General features: G+C 45.5%; 1 protein-coding gene across 1 annotated transcript in view; it reads right to left on the reverse strand.

Moving 5' to 3' along the window:
* Positions 1-7,161, reverse strand: part of LRRN1 (leucine rich repeat neuronal 1) — a 32,116-nt gene extending 24,955 nt beyond the window's left edge. Inside the window, exon 1 of the mRNA XM_081852708.1 lies at positions 6,696-7,161. The gene's annotated coding sequence lies outside the window, so the exon portion shown is untranslated. The remainder of the gene's footprint in view (positions 1-6,695) is intronic.
* Positions 7,162-16,707: the final 9,546 nt, after the last annotated feature.

Below are 16,707 nucleotides of genomic sequence, written 5' to 3' on the forward strand. Positions count from 1 at the left end.
TCTCAAGCCCTGACCCTACCTTAATCCTTCCTGGTTTTTTTACCTATTCAGATTGCAATTACACATACTAGGAAAACTAAATCCTGGTACAGTGGTGCCCTGCAAGACGAATGCCTCGCAAGACGAAAAACCCGCTAGACGAAAGGGTTTTCCGTTTTGGAGGTGCTTCGCAAGACGAATTTCCCTATAGGCTCGCTTCGCAAGACGAAAATGTCTTGGGAGTTTTTCCGACTTTCCCCCCTTTCCCCCCCTTTTTCTAAGCTGCTAAGCCGCTTATCCGCTTATCCGCTAAGCCGCTAATAGCGTTAATTCGCTAATAGGCTTGCTTCGCAAGACGAAAAAACTGCTAGACGAAGAGACTCGCGGAACGGATTCTTTTCGTCTTGCGAGGCACCACTGTATGTGTATTTGCAAGCCAATTTCCTTAGAAGAAACATCCTCCAAAGACTACTTGATCTACAAAGGGTTGCAGTGACATCTGAGAATCAGGTCCCTAAGGCTAACCAAAAGAACAGAAGTAAAAAAAATACAGGTGCAAACCTATACATATTTATCAGAGTAAATCTCATTGACTGCAACACCTCAAGCACCGCCTGTCCCCACATGAACTGACCTGGACACTGTGATCATCATCTGAGGCCCTTATTTGCGTGCCTCCTCCATGAGAGGTCCAGAGAGAGGCAACATGAGAACGGGCCTTTTCTGCAGTGGCTCCCCATCTGTGGAATGCTCTCCTCAGGGAGACTTTAGGTGCCAGGCAAAAACGTTCCTCTGCAACCAGGCCTTTGGCTGATTAACATTATATGTCCTTTTAAATGTGTTTGTGGAAGGAGATTATGGATTTGTTTACTTTTTGTTTTTATTATGTTTTATTATGCTTCAAAGCAGATATGCACTGTAAAACGGAAACTCCCTCTTTGTTAAAAATTTCAGGCATACTTACAGGGTTTTGGTTTTTTAAAGTTCTTAGTATGTGCAATAGATTTCAGTTCAGCTCTAAGATGAGTACAAAAAATTAAATCCAGATTTTCAATAATTTGGGTGCACAATGCTTTTAACTACATATTTATAAAATAATGGGGCCTGAAAGAATAAGGGACCTTTTCCTCTTTTTAAGAAACCTTGCTTCAGAAGTGAACGGAACAAAACTGCATTAAGGAAAATAGTTTCTCCTGACCAAATATGCATCTGATTATGTTAAAATTAATGCCTGATTTGACTTGTAAAGTTTGCTACTTGTCTTAAAAGTTTCAGAAAACTTAAATGATTTCCCACACTAAGCTGCAGTTATGCAAGTTGATTTACATTTAATCTTGAGCTTGTAATTGTTTATTTTTAATACTTCCCTTAATGTTTGAACAATTCTAATTAAGGCTTTTATTGTATTATATTACACTTTACAACACAATGTATTAAGAGAAACAGACTACAGAAGAGGAAGTTTGTGGACTCTTAACTTGTCTCGATATATTGTACTAAATTGCAATGCTATTCTAGTACTTTTAGCTTTGACTCACCTGAAGTACTGCTAAGAGAAATACACAGACCATCACATTTATTTGAATAAAAGTAACAGTGAAATAGAAATAGCAGCTAAAGCAGTAATTGTGACTACCAGCATTGGAATTGAAAGTGTCTAAGCCTGTGACCTGGATTGTTAAAATTAGTCATACAGGCCTCTTACAAGCAAGTATGCCATCTTATTTTCATGAGCCATGAACGACCTCGTCCAACGCAGGATTCTGAAGTCAACCCAGATTCTATATGTGTGTAAGTATCAATGGTCCACTTAGAAATTTGGGTACTTTAGGGGCAGAAAAGCCTACTTTCACATTGTTGCTCTACTGAAGAGCAAACACTTTAAAATTAAAGCATAAGTTGGGAACCGATGGCTCTCTAGATGTTGGTAGACTGCAAACACCCACCCTATCACTGACCATGCAGGCTGGGGCAAATGGAGCTGGAAGTCCAACCACATCTGGAGGGCTTCAGGTTCATCTGCCCTGGGTTAGAGACCATTTGTCCTGTTCTGCTGGGGCTTGGAGACCACAGGCAAAGTGAAAATTAATGCCAGAGCCACCAGCTCTGTTCCACTCCACTCCACTCCAGCCCAGCAGGATGAGGGAAATCAGGACCCTGGGCAGCTCCCAGGGGCTCTGCTGGCTGGGTTTTGCAAAGGTTTGGAGCCTTTAAAAGATTGGCAGGGTTTGACATTGCAATGGCTTTGCCACACCTGCCCCCCTTTTGCAATATTTAAAGTGGAAATGGCTCATCTAGGGCAGTTGATTCAGTTTCCCCATAGTTTCCCTAACTGATCTTTTCCACATTACACTTGAGCTTTCTCAGGATGTAAAAGCCACTTCTGGAAATATAGTGGAAAACAGTACAAGTTTAGCACTCTTTCCATGTTATTTGGACCCAGAAAAAAAACACACAACTGTTTCCAAATGACATGGAAATGAGCACTAAATGTTTCAGTTAGGCATGTGAATACAGCCCAGATCAGTCAGGAAGTAAAGGAGAGGGGCTTGTGTGGCCTGTGAAGAATCCACGATCCAGAACTCACCACAAACACTGCAAGCATAACTTTTCAGGCTTTCATAAAATATTGTTTGCAACATACTAAAAGTAGTAGGAAACCTCAAAAATAAGCCAGACTTCCAAACAGAGAGTCATCCATAGGGAGGGAGGAAATGCATCTTTATACAAGTTGTCACTTTTATGCCACAAATGTTGGACGCAGCTACATAAGGAGAGGTGGGCTAGTAACTTTTCTGGATTTATTTGCAAGGCTGAAACAAGAGATATGTAGAAACCCTACATGGGATGGCTCTCTTATGAAAAGCTTGTGTACACCATCACCTTAAAACAAAACAAAACAAAACAAAACAAAACAAAACAAAACAAAACAAAACAAAACAAAACAAAACAGGCCAATAACTTCAAATTCACAATTCACTGGAAGTATAAAGGCAAGATCTGATTGCATGAAATAATAGCCCTCTTTAGATAGGATTCCTGTGAACAGGGCAAGTGTGGGACAAAGTGCTTGCTTCAGCCTACCATGGCTCTACTTGCCATTGCTGTTTGGGACTATAACTTTGAAAAAAAGGAGCCTGCTCTACACATGGGGACTCCACAGTTTGGGAAACTGATCATGAAGGATTCTAAATTGCACAGGAAGTCCTCAAATGTAGAGCAGATATCATGCTTCAGAAGTCATAGTCCAATGCAGCAACAACCGGAGTTGCACAGGTTTGGGGGTGGGGGCAGCTAAACGCACCACGTTTACCCCACTAATCATCTTCTTGAAGGCAACCCCTGAATACGTATTTAAAAGCACTTCCTTTCCACTTTTTAATAAGTTAATGGATGCATTGAGCAGCGAAGTAATTTCACATGGGATCTCACAAAGAAGAAAATAACGTACAACCTAAAGAGTTTTCTGATGTATTCCTTGGCAACTCCCAAACAGTTCGGGGGGGGGGGGCTGATCATTCAGTGGTGATGTTTCTTTCTCCCACCTGCAAACTGTACTGCAAACTCTTCATTTGATTCTGCCTCTTTTTCTAGCCAGCTGCTCGCTGGGAAGCACGCAACGAACCGACACTAAATAACTTAGCGAAACATGTAAAATAGCAGGCGAACATCTGTTGTCCACCCCGAAACAATGCCAATACAACCAATACAATGCCTTCTTTCCCGCTAGCTCACTGAAACGCCTTCTTCAATGAAACCGTGGAACCCAAGGGTTAACTGCTTTCTTGGTGAATGGGGTCTTTTGCTTTTGGCTATGCAGCTAAACAAAAGAGAAGGCAACTGGTGCCTGGCACACAAGGAGGTATATTCATCCATGCTCACGTGTAGTCCACACCACAAGTCTGTGATGAGGGCTCCACAAAGCCAGAAGGTGAAATGCGCCAGCTGCTGTCTACCAAACTAATGCCTGAAAGGGCAGAGGAAAGGGCATGCTTTGAAGACGTATAAATTGCCTTGGTATTTTCTAGCATTTCACACTGAACCACACTGAATGCTTTGTGAATGTGGTTTTGGTCCCCCCCCCCTTAAGCACTTCAAAGTCTTTAGAGGTGCGCACAACAATTTAAAAAGATTAGGTCACCATTAAAACCTACTGACTCAGGATCTTGTCTTATCTGGCCTGAAGGCAAGGAAGCTTACTGAATCCTTTATTTGATGTCAATGTCATGAACAACACAGAGAAAGGGAGGGAACTGCAGTTTGTCTTTAAGGGCAAAGCTACATTCGGTTCAAACTTAACGGAAAACAAAGTAATCTCCCCCCTCTGGAATGCAGTTGGAGAGAAAAAGTTCTGAACATCTGGAAGGATATGAAAGAAGCAACTCTACCCTTTTACTTGAAGCTCTCAGATAATGATAGCACAGTTTTATATAGAACATTAATATAGAGAGATAGAGAGATAGATTGAACTCCTACTCATTTGATGGTTTCCAAAACAGGCTGCTTATTGCTGGAATGAGACTAGGCAGAAAGTGAAAGACCTGGAAATAATATCTAAGGGTAGAGCCCTGCCTCAATTCATGACAGGAACATAGGAAGCTCCCTTATAACTGGTCCATCCAACTCAGTATTGTTCCCATTGCCTGGCAGTAGCTCTCCAGAATCTCCAGTGGAAGTATTTCCCAGTCTTATCTGGAAGGTCAGAGACTGAACCAGGGACCTTCTACAACTTTGTTAGAGCCCATCCCCAAAAGGATTACTACATTCCTCCCCTCTGGGTGCAATTCAGAGATCTCCTTTCCCTCACTGGAGAATGGCTTCCTTCAGAAACTGGCTTCTCTTGAGGACAGCTCTGTACCTCTAGCTTACTGGCTAGGTGACCTTGCAGAGGGCCTAAAGTCCTCACTGTCTAAAACCTCAGTAACAACTCCAGGACTTTGTACTGTTGGATGCTCCTTCTTCTCACATAATGGCTCAGACACAGGCACACCAGTTTGTATGTGGATGTTGGTCTTCAAGTTGCCAGGCTGTCTGGCCATCAGTTTCAACAAATTTGGGGGAAGAAAAGCCCTTGTTGGATCTTGTATCCTACCTGGAATCTCGCGGTTGCAACAAACTTCTCCAGAGGGAGCATATTTTACCCTATCACGGTCAGATTACTAGAGACAGCTTGCCATATAAATGTCCAAACAGCAAGGGGAGCTGGTGCAGAAGAGTGGGGTGGGGGAGCAACCCTCACACTAAGCCTTTATATCATTTTCTTAAGGTCTATTGTTAAACTGAAGACTCCTTGTCTTTTCAAATTCCTTCATGTGAATGGATGAGGCAAGACATCTGCCAGGGTGCATTCCCATTTGCATGCAAATCAGAGATTTAGGGGGACACACAGCACCAGCCTCCTCCTCCCCATGAGAAATGGGAATCACAGAAACTTCAGCCTGGTACTTTTCCCATTGCCTGTGCCTTAGCAGCTCAATGCAGCAAGTCCATTAAAAATCAGAAGGAAGTAAAAAAGAAAGAAAGAGGACAAAGTTAAGTAGTAAAGTGTTTCTTAAGAGGAAGGTAACAGAAGTCATTCGGGCATCAGAGGATATTCCAGAAAATATCTTATTGACTTTGACTAATTTCACACACATGCTTTTCTTCTTCTTTTTCTAAAGAAGAAGCCTCCCCTGGAGGGTACACAAACACAGTCCCAAAGTCATGAAATAATCACTGGGCATAACTTTCCTGACAGCAACCAGCTCCCCAATGCAGAGCATGACAATTGCAGATTAAGCACATGCATCCCACTGAAGTGCTTCAAGCCTCTGCAGAAAAAGACAAGGCGGGGAAAGAGTTTCATGCTTTGGCTGAAACCACAAACTAGCAAACTGTCTGGCTCAGGGAAGATTTTTTTTTGGGGGGGGTGCAGATTTTCATCATAGCTGCTACCAGCCAGCATCCTCTTCACCCTCCTGCCTTGGGAGAGGACAAAGGACACTAGCTGGCAAACTTTCCATACTTGGTCTGCCTGGGCTAGATGAGAGACGGCAACAGCAACACACACACACCCATTTTAGTCTTCTAGCCAGCTGGATGGAGGCAGCGAGCCTTTGGAATCAGCACACCTATTGCAAAAAAGAACAACAGCTAACACCCAACTGCTCCCTTCCTCCCCCCCTTAAACCAGGTTAGATCGACCTTTGTTTCTTCTTTCTAGGGTCTCCAACCGCAAGTCAACACTTAAGAAAAAGAAATTTTGGGGCAAGGGGGAGGGGAGAGAAGATAATCGCCCCCTTGTTTACCCTCCTTTCCCCTTCTAACCATGGCCAGAAATCCAGGGCCAGAGGGGCAGGGTGCTGTTTGCTCCATCTGTTTTGCCCATTGCTTATCAGCCTTCTGGACGCTCTCCGCTAGGCAACGCTCTCTAAGCGTCCCAATTCCCTGCGCAGCCTTTCCAAACAAAAGCAATCCCTGCTAGGTGACATCTCAGCCTCTGCTCCCTGGAGGGCTCGCTTATCCTTCTGCCCAGTGAAATGCCGCCACCTCCCAGCCCACAAATTCCCGGCACTGGTGGCTTGGTGGCATGCTAGAGATACAGCATATATACTAGAGAGCATTTCTCTCCCGGCTTACTACTCCATAGCAACTTGGCTTCCGCTTTAACCCCTTCCCCGCCCAGGTAACCCATCTCCCTTCCTCCCCGCTGCCCAGACGGAGGAGGACACACTTACCCAAAGAGAGGGAACAGCGGCCGCTAGGAACGAGCCTGGCTGGCCCTCCCCCCCATGCAGGACGCAAGAGAGGCTCCTTAAACCGCGCCCGGAAAGGCACAACAATCCCCGGTGGCGAGGAGGCGCGCTTAGCCAGGCTCCGGCAGCTCGAGTTTCAAACGCCACAAGTCTGCGGCCAGAAGGACGGCGGGGCGCGCCCCCCTCTCCTGCCGCCGCCTCGCCTTTCTCCGAGGCGACCGCGGCTGTAATTTCCACTCGGGGCCCCCGCGGCAAGGCGCGCGCTCTTCCTCCTCCTCCTCCTCCTCCTCCTCCTCCCCCCGCTGGCCGGGGGTCTCTTCGTGCTCGCGGGCGCCTTCCCTCCTCCCGCCGCGCGCACTTGCTGCTGCTGCTGCCTCTGCCTCCTCCTTCTCTCTCCTCAGCTCGGCTTTGCACAGCCCGCAGCCGGCGTGCACCTGGTGTAAGCAAAGCAGGTCAGCTGACGGGCTGCCTCGCCATTGGCCGCTCGCCGCGCCCCCCCCCCCGCGCGCCCGCTTCGCAATACACCCGAGACCCGAGCAGGGCACCATCTGGAGGGGCTGCTAACAAAGGGGGAAGGCGAGGGAGCCTGCTCGAGGGGGCCGCGAGGGGCTTCTGCCCTGCTGCCAGGGCTGCTGTGGGAACGGCGGCGAAGGGTGGGGTGGGCGACAGGCAGCGACAAGAGCCCCCCCCCCCCCGCCGCGTCTCGCAGACCCCTTTTCACTGGGGCCTGAGCAGGGGGACGGAGCGGGGAGGGAGGCTGCTTCTTTTGGATGCTGGAACCAGGCAGACAATGAGCGCACAAAGGAACCCGCTTCTGCTCGGCGGATTACCCCCCCCCCCCGGAAGAATGTGCAACACGTTAGCTCGGTCTCTCTGTCTGTATTTCCCTTCTTCTGAGCAGGTGGAATTGTAGGGCATTTGGCACTTCCCCTTTCAGTGTCTGCACCAAAGAGGTGTTTCCTATACATGGGTAGCAAGTCCCATTGAACTCAGTGGCGCTTGTTGCCAAGTAGACAGGGTTGCGATGTTGCCTTTGTGTGCGTATCTGGCCCTCCTTTTAGGTCAAGGCTTAAGGGTAGGCAATATTTTTAAAATGTTGAAAGCAAAGCAATCTGACAAAACCAAATAGAAACAACATCAGAGTGTGGGTGCCCGCAATAAAAAGCATGGTGGAATCTACCAGATCCAGATAATCTATCTATAGATAATCTATCTATATCTACTTTAGGAAGTGCTTAAAGGCTAAAGAGAAGAGGGGGGTAACTAAAGTTCTCAGGGGAGAATGGTGGGGCCACTTCTAAAAAAGACCCTTTCATTGGTTCCTGCCAACCTTAAAAGGTAAAGGACCCCTGCCAGTTAAGTTCAGTCGCAAATGACTCTGGGGTTGTGGTGCTCATCTTGCTTTACTGGCTGAGGGAGCCAAAGTTCACAGACAGTTTTTCCAGGTCATGTGGCCAGCATGACTAAGCTGCTTCTGGTGAAACCAGAGCAGCACACGGAAACGCCATATACCTTCCCGCCGGAGTGGTACCTATTTATCTATTTGCACTTTGACATGCTTTCGAACTGCTAGGCTGGCAGGAGCAGGGACCAAGCAACCTTAGGACCATAAGAACAGCCCTGCTGGATCAGGCAGATGGTCCACATAGTCCGGCATCCTGTTTGCACAGTGGCCAACCAGATGCAAATGGGAAACTCATAAGCAGCACTCACCAAGTGCAAAAGCATCTGTGAGTCTCAGAAACCAATTTCTTGCCTCATCATTCTTTGTGGTACTGCCTAAAGCAGAACCACCCCTTCAGCCCCACTCTCCCCACTTGCGATGCCCAGAAACTTGTGTTCAAAGAGAGGAATAGTGATGTTGCTCTTACCCTCTGCTCCTACCCTGCACTCTTCCCCTCCTTGTTTAGGCCACTGGGGTGTCTGCATAAATATAGGGCGTGCACTGCAGTAATGTGCAATGCAGTAATGATTGCTGTGCATTCAGCCTATTAATAAATTCTTCCACAGTTGCCTGTCTATAAATGTTTTTGCTTGCTTGCTTGACTACACATATCAATGTTAGTCATTTGTGAAAAGGTGTGAAAAACAACATCAACTTTTTAAAAGTTTCGCTGCTTGCATACCTGGAAGCAATTCTTAACTTACCATACCTGGCCAGGGATGCAGCTATTCCCAAGTCTAATTTGGCACTAACAATGTGCTTTAGGGGGAAGTGCCATAACTCAGTGGCAGAGCATGTGCTGTGCATGCAGAAAGTCCCAGATTCAATCCCCAACATCTCTGTTTAGGACTGGGAATGTCCTGTCTGAAACCTCATGTGATGGCCTGGGAATTGGATTCAGAGGCTGAACCTGAGGAATCCCAGCCTGCACAGGAGTCCCCACCTCCAGGGCCGGCTGAGCCGGGGCTGGGGCTTGAGCCTGAAAGGTCCTCACCTGTGCCGGATCCTCAGGAGCAGACACCAGCTGAATCCGCTCTGGCTCCAATCGAGGACCCATTGCCTGCAGGTGCGCCTCTCTCAGCCCTGTCAGGGGAAGGTGAGGTTGCCTCTGGGTCCAGTAACCCTCCAGCCTCTCCGGAGCTACAGAGGCTCAGGGCAGAGAGGTGGAGGGAACTAAGTTCTCGCAGGAGGAGTGCTCACCTTAAGGCCAGGAGAGGCGGGTCACCTGTGGGCCGGGACCACCCTAGGCTTCAGAGGAGATAAAGGCCAGTCAGCCCAGACCCAGGTTGTGGGAGCAACATCATTGGTATCCTGTTCCTGCTGGCACCCTGACTTGCTCTCCTGAGTTCCTGACCATGCCCGACTCCTTGCTTTGGACCTCGCTACCCCCCTGACGGACAGCCTCCTTACCCTCGACCTAGGACCGGACTTAAACCCCACTGCATAGTAACCCCCCCCGGGACCAGCACACCTCAGGGAGCCACTGCCAATCACTGTTAAAGTAAGGTAAGGATCCCTGGACGGTTAAGTCCAGTCAAAGGCTACTATAGGGTTGTGGCACTCATCTCGCTTTAAGGCTGAGGGAGCCGGTGATTGTCCACAGACAGCTTTCCGGGTCATGTGGCCAGCATGACTCAACTGCTTCTGATGCAGCGGAACACCATGATGGAAACCAGAGTGCACAACAATGCCATTTACCTTCCCGCTGCAGTGGTACCTATTTATCTACTTTCACTGGTGTGCTTTCAAACTGCTAGGTTGACAGGAGCTGGGACAGACCAACAGGAGCACACCCTGTCGTGGGGATTCGAACCACCAAGCTTCTGATCGACAAGCCCAAGAGGCTCAGTGGTTTAGACCACAGCGCCACCCGCGTCCCATTCACCGTAGACAGAACTGGATGGACAAAGGCAGTTTTCTATGTTCTCTCATTCATTTATTTAAAATATTACTAGTTCACCTCACCACATGCTTGTAGTGGTTTACAACAAGAGAAGGAATCTCAACAACAAATGACTAAAACCTTATCAACAATATATATATATATAATTACAGGTTTGTGGGTGCCCTGACACCCTCTAGGTTCCTGGGTGCTGAGGTAATCAAGCACTGCTGGGAAGGAGGATGAGGAAATGGGCAGAACTCCATGCAGGGACTGAAGGGCAGAAGCCATTGCGGCCCGACTGGAACAGGCTGTTACAAAGAGGCTCTGAATGATGCTAGCTTCTGCTTTGAATCCGTGGTTCAGGACAATGCTGCCTGCCTGTTTGGATAGGTTGCTGCTGCGGAAGCTAGCTCCTTTTGGACTGTGAATGCTGTACACCCTTCCATCCTACAGGCAGCAATCATTTTGTGCACATTTGATTGCTGCACAACAGCTGACGTGTGCACTGTTTTCGGCCCCAGAAGGGGGCAGAACAGACTTATGCGCACCCCACTGATGCACATGATGATCCAGAACGCAACCCTCACACAAACGGGGAGTTGCCTGTATATGTGTGTATAAAGACACCATAGTCTCCAAAGGAAACACAAACCCTGGTTAAATGCCAAGCCCTTTGGAATCTCACACTGCTCAGGGATTGGGGTGGCTTGTAACAATATTGTATAAAAGCACTAAAATTAGCTAAAGAGGTTAGCTAAAGGGCCAATCTATTTGCTATGATAAACACACATCTTAAAACCTGCTTAAAACAAGTTTTCATGCCAGATCAGGGGCCCTCACCAATTTCCTGCTGAAAATTCTTCCCCTCTGTTTCTGCCCACTGGCTGCTGTTTGCTCCCAATGGATGAGTAAATACTACTTTTGGGGGGAAATAGCAGCCTGGGGATGATTTTTAGCAGGACCCTACAGTTTTTTCTTCCAAATAAAAGTGGCCAGTTTCACTGTGCTTTTAAAATGTGTGCTTATTATAATGTGTAGCGTGGCTCTCAGTGTCACCAGGCCAATACTTAAAAGGCAAAATGCTCCTACTAGTCCAATATTACCATTCGTTACTTGCTTCTTTAGAGGTTTGCAAAAGTTCACAAGCACAGAAGAGTGAGGGTACGGCACAGGGCTGGAAGGTGGTTGCCCAAATGATGGGTGGTGGAGACGCTTCCTTCTCTTTCAGTCCTGTGCTGCAAGGCTGTAGTGCAGCAAGGGAAGTGAGAGGAGAGACCCGTCTCAGCAATGCAGAGACGCTTTCCCTCCCCCCTGTCCACTCCCTAGTATATGAGGAAAGGAGGAGGGCTGCTCTGTAGCCTACAAAAGAGACTGCAAAGTTACCCACATAGCCCTACTGAAAGTAGCAGCATCAACCAGGAAATCCTAAACCAGTGTCAGCAATAATTCAGCAATGTAGGAAGGCTAGCCTATAATGACAAAAATTGTGTAAACCAAGTGGACCTTGTATTGTTTCCTAAAGGCTAAAGTAAATATTAATATGCAAACCAGTAATAAGAGATTATTCAATAATTTAGGGCTGCAGCTGATAAAGCCCCACTCCTGGTTGTGGATGTTGTGACTTTCCCAAAAGAGGAAATGTTCAATAATGCTCAATACAATTACCTTACGTGGTGAAGGAAGGTTCATAATATTACTGGGCATATACAAAACACAGGAGTTATGTATTTGGTCCATGCCTGGAAGACATCCAAACCGGTGCTATTTTTCTACAAAAAGAGGTGTGGGATCTCACCATGAACACCTCCCTTGCTCTCTTAGAATGACAATGGTGCCCAGTGTGGTGTAGTGGTTAAGAGCGGTAGTCTCGTAATCTGGGGAACCGGGTTCGCGTCTCCGCTCCTCCACATGCAGCTGCTGGGTGACCTTGGGCCAGTCACACTTCTCTGAAGTCTCTCAGCCCCACTCACCTCACAGAGTGTTTGTTGTGGGGGAGGAAGGGAAAGGAGAATGTTAGCCGCTTTGAGACTCCTTTGGGTAGTTATAAAGCGGGATATCAAATCCCAACTCTTCTTCTTCATCTGAGATGTCCGGCAAGTTCCGGATTGAAAAAAAGCCTTGCAGGTGATGCAAAATGGTAGCTTTTGCAGAAACCTGAGTTCAATGTTTTAATGTTTATAAATGTCACGCTGTTATCTTGCAAAAGCATGTTTATGGTGTACCAAAAGATTTGAATGGTGTATTGATTTGAAGGCCATCAATTCAGCACACTTCACAGTCCCCTAATTCACTAACCCCTGAGCCTACAATTTTAAAATTAATCAAACTTATTTTTTTGGAAGAAGTTAGGAGGTAGTTCTCAGAAATACCACGATGTTTATAGGCAGCTGTTGCTTTTGCCATTGGAAAGATAATGAAATCGCCAGCAAGGTGCTTTCTAGGAACCAATTAGAGAAGAAAATCAGTTCACCACTGATATTAAGGAAAGTTCTTCCTTTTAATCAGATGAAGATAAATTAAATCCACAGCCAATATGGTCTTGGCTTAATTATGCCTCAAGCTTTGAGGCAGTATTGCATGCAGAGCACCAATTTTATTTTTTGAGGTTTGAAAGGTTATTTGGGCTATGCTAAGAATGCACTGAATTTTAACATGTGAGCATATTGAACAGAAGTCATCACTGCCTTTCAGAATGCTGCTTTCTCTTCCATTGCCACTTGAATTCTCATCAGTCAGTCTCTGTGTTACTTTGCTACTATCCATCATGTGTAATTGGTATAAACGGATATCATATTTGAAGCTTCCTTTTGCAAAACCTTCTCTGTTGTGAATAGATTTTCATCCCAGGAGCTATCTTTTTTTGGATTTATTATACCATTTTTAATGGAATAAATTTCCCATTTCTGTCACAAAGCATTAGATGCATAGCATAACAGTGCACTATTTTTTAGACCAAGAAAAAGAATTGTGTCGCATAGAAAGCAAAAGATATGCAATGCCAGCAAAAAGAAAGATGTTGCTGCTTCCTTGTAGACCTTTTACAGGCATTGCGATGAAACCTTTTTGTATTACTTTCAAATCCGCAATCTAAACATCTGGAAAAGCAGCCCCTATTTTAAATAATGCAATACATGTGTTTGTGTGTGTGTTTAGCAATCGGAAACAGCTGTCAAGCATATTGCTATAGGGGAAACACTGCACACATATTTGTTTTTAATGAAGAACTAAGTACTCATCTATGAAATCATTGGGGAATATGCATCTACTGAATTATTTTTTCTTAACTTTTAAATTTGCTGTGCAACACAGCATAATCTGAAGCAGCTCAGATAAAGCTCATATTAAATGGTCAAAACTGTTTTGGTAGGCACACAAGGAAGCTGCCATACACCATCTTAGTTCATTGGTCCTTATAGCTCAGTGTTGGCTACATCAGGAGAAGTCAACATGGGGGCTTTGGACTATATTTCTGTCAGTCCCAATCAACATGGCCAATGTTCAGGGATGATGGGAGCTGTAGTCCACAATATCCTGAATGCACCATATTAGTCTTCGCTAACTGGCATCTGCCCTCCAGGTGTTTCCCCCCAGCCCTCCTACCTGGAGGTACCAGTGATGAGAATCTGGGACCATTTGTATGTGAAACATAAGCTCAAATACCGAGCTAATGAGAAGGCCAGTGAGAAGGCACACTGCTGGCTACTACACTGAATTCATATTATTGCTCTCATAAATGTTTCTGCTCTGAACCCCTGGAGAAAAGCCCATTTACTACCATTCATTGGCTCCTTATATGCGACAAAAGACTCTTTACAATGGGCATTAATATAGCGAGCCTACCTAGTACTCCTGCAAGATAGTTTGGATCTTTGCATGGGTTCATAGTCAAAGGAATTTGCACACGAGATTTAGAAAGCGGCTCTTGCTTTTAATAAATTTCTGATGCAAATGTAATACCTACCAGTGGCTGGAGTGCTCATTCACACTACATATAAAATGTGTCTCCTCCATTTTCTCTCCTGCATTAACAGTGGTACTGTAGCTTCACACAAGAGATACTTAAAGTATAGTACAGTCCTATGTGAGAGTGCTTGACGATTTCTCACCTTAAAGACTAATCTATTTCTTCTCCAACTTCATACACACATTGAACTGGCCCAAGTCAGAAAGGTTGGTATGTTAATCACAGTTATGAAATTAAAGGTCAGCCAATGAAAGCGCCACACAGGGCCCTTCACACAGGGCCACACAAAATTCTCTCTTTCAGCCTACATATGGATCTGGGTAAGAGTCTTATAACTATCTTTGTAAAATCAACTGTTGGTACACTAGCAGCTCATTAGACTAAGGGCCACCTGGAATAGCTCATTCCCTGGGTCCCTTCCAGCTCCATCATTTTATGACTTTTTTGTGATTGGAGGTATAATAGTTGCTGTTGCATGCAGCTGTAACTGTTTGACACTTCAAAATGAAGAGGGTGTATTCGTAAGTATGTATGTATCTTTCACATATTGTACACTAACAAGCCCAAGTTTGCCATTGACAGTATGTGTAGTCAGCTAGGAGCTGGATCCAATCCCAGCTGTCAGATGTGTGCTTCTGCAAAATACACGGGCTTCCCATATTCACACTTAATATTTTTGGATGTTTTAAAAATCCATTTGGCATATGCCTAAACAAATGTAATTTGTGAAGAGGCCCATGTGTTTGATGAATGAGCTGGCCTTTATGACCTCCAGATGTCTAAAACAAAACATGGCTCTAGTCATATGGGTAATTTTTTCTCTTTTGTGTGCATGCTGGTGTTCCACAAGTAATGTTTGTGCAGAGTTCTATGCAACAAAGAAATGTTGACTCAACAAAATACCTCAGACTCTCTAATGAAGGTGAGAGGTGGTTCTGATGTGTGTTTGGTATAGGATAGCTACTTGCTCCTTGCCAAAACAGTGGACAGTAATCTGCATAAAATCTGCATGTGCTAATTTATATGTATAGATTAAATACACATTTAGAATTTTTAATTTAGAGTTTGCTGATCAGAAATTCTGAAGAAGTTATATTTCCCCCTCTCCTAGGCAGCCCCCTTCCCCCTCATCTTCCCTTTCTACTGCTAGTTTATTTGCATCATTACTCTTACTCTTATCATTGCTGTTATCACCACCATCATTTAACATTTTCATTCCTTTGTTAATTTCCTTCAACACCTCCCTCTGGCCCTTTCTGCTCAGAAGAGAGAGATCTTGCCTTCCTCCTCCCCAAAACTTCCCTGTCTCCTGGCCACCTTTACCCAGAATGTAAAGTTGCTGCTGCTGGCCCAGATCCAACCAAAAGGCCTATGGCACAGATAGGTGGGGCAGGAAAGTGAGGCACTGGGTGGCTGTGGCACTGAGGCTGGCCCACAATTTGACAAACATTGGTCTAAAGATAACTACTGTGCATCCATACTAACAAACTCACTAACACAGGCTTTTCTTCTGCTTCAGTCCTTCTCATTTCACTTTCTGTACCATGCCATAAGGCCTTGTCTGTATTAAAGGCACTCCTGTCTATTTAGGATCACATTTCATGACACCAAGTAGGACACACAGCAATCCTGTGGAAACTAGGAAATTGGTACATCCCAGCTCCTGGTTATGAGTCCCTAGCCAAGGCCTAGAAGTCACTTTAAGAGGAGTTTTCAAAGCAGTTCAGACAATTCAGGAAAGCATCATTATCTCTGTTCTATCAGCATGCCTGAAGCTTTTTCTTCACCTGATGTTCCTATTCCCCAAACGAACATGGCCCTAACGTTTCATGAACAAACCCCATTCGACTCTATTAGTAGAAACTCCATCAACTCTCCAGATAGGCACTTAAAAACACCTTGCAACTTTAATTACACCCCTATCTTTTAAATCTAAGAACAAAAGCCATGATAAACAGAGCATAAATGCTGCTTCTCCCTTGTGGCCTCCCTGCATGCTTTCAGCTAGCTGAACAACATGTATGAGATAATTTCAGCAATATATGGAAGTGGCAGTGATTCATTATATTTTGCCAAAAAAAGTCCATTTCTTAAATTTCTTATCTTGAGGCAGTGCTTAAAGAAAGTAAGTAAGGCAAGTGACTAGCAAGTCATAATTTAAAGACATGTGGAAATGAGGAAAGGGGAATCTGGTGGCTGGATAAACAGAGTGATTCACTACATTTACCAAAGGCATGGCCACCTCATGAGAAGAGAAGACTCCCTGGAAAAGACCCTGATGTTGGGAAAGATGGAGGACACAAGGAGAAGGGGACGACAGAGGACAAGATGGTTGGACAGTGTTCTTGAAGCTACAAACATGAGTTCGACCAAACTGCGGGAGGGAGTGGAAGACAGGAGTGCCTGGCGTGCTCTGGTCCATGGGGTCACGAAGAGTCGGACACGACTAAACGACAACACAACAACAACAACAACAACAAAGCATTAAAACTGCACAATGGAAACAGTATGACAGAGCAGGGATGAGTACTTTTTTCAATCCAGGAACCAATCTGAGAACCAATTCCATTCTGGGGACCACATGCCACTGGTGGGCGGGGACAAAGCAGAGCAATGAATGCAAATATAACCTTTGTATAGATTCTACACTAGTCACCACACACACATACAACTCTCTAGTCTCCCTGCAGGCAAGCAATGG

Source organism: Podarcis erhardii (genome assembly GCF_964252035.2).
Source record: "Podarcis erhardii genome assembly, chromosome: 2".
NCBI lineage: Eukaryota > Metazoa > Chordata > Lepidosauria > Squamata > Lacertidae > Podarcis > Podarcis erhardii.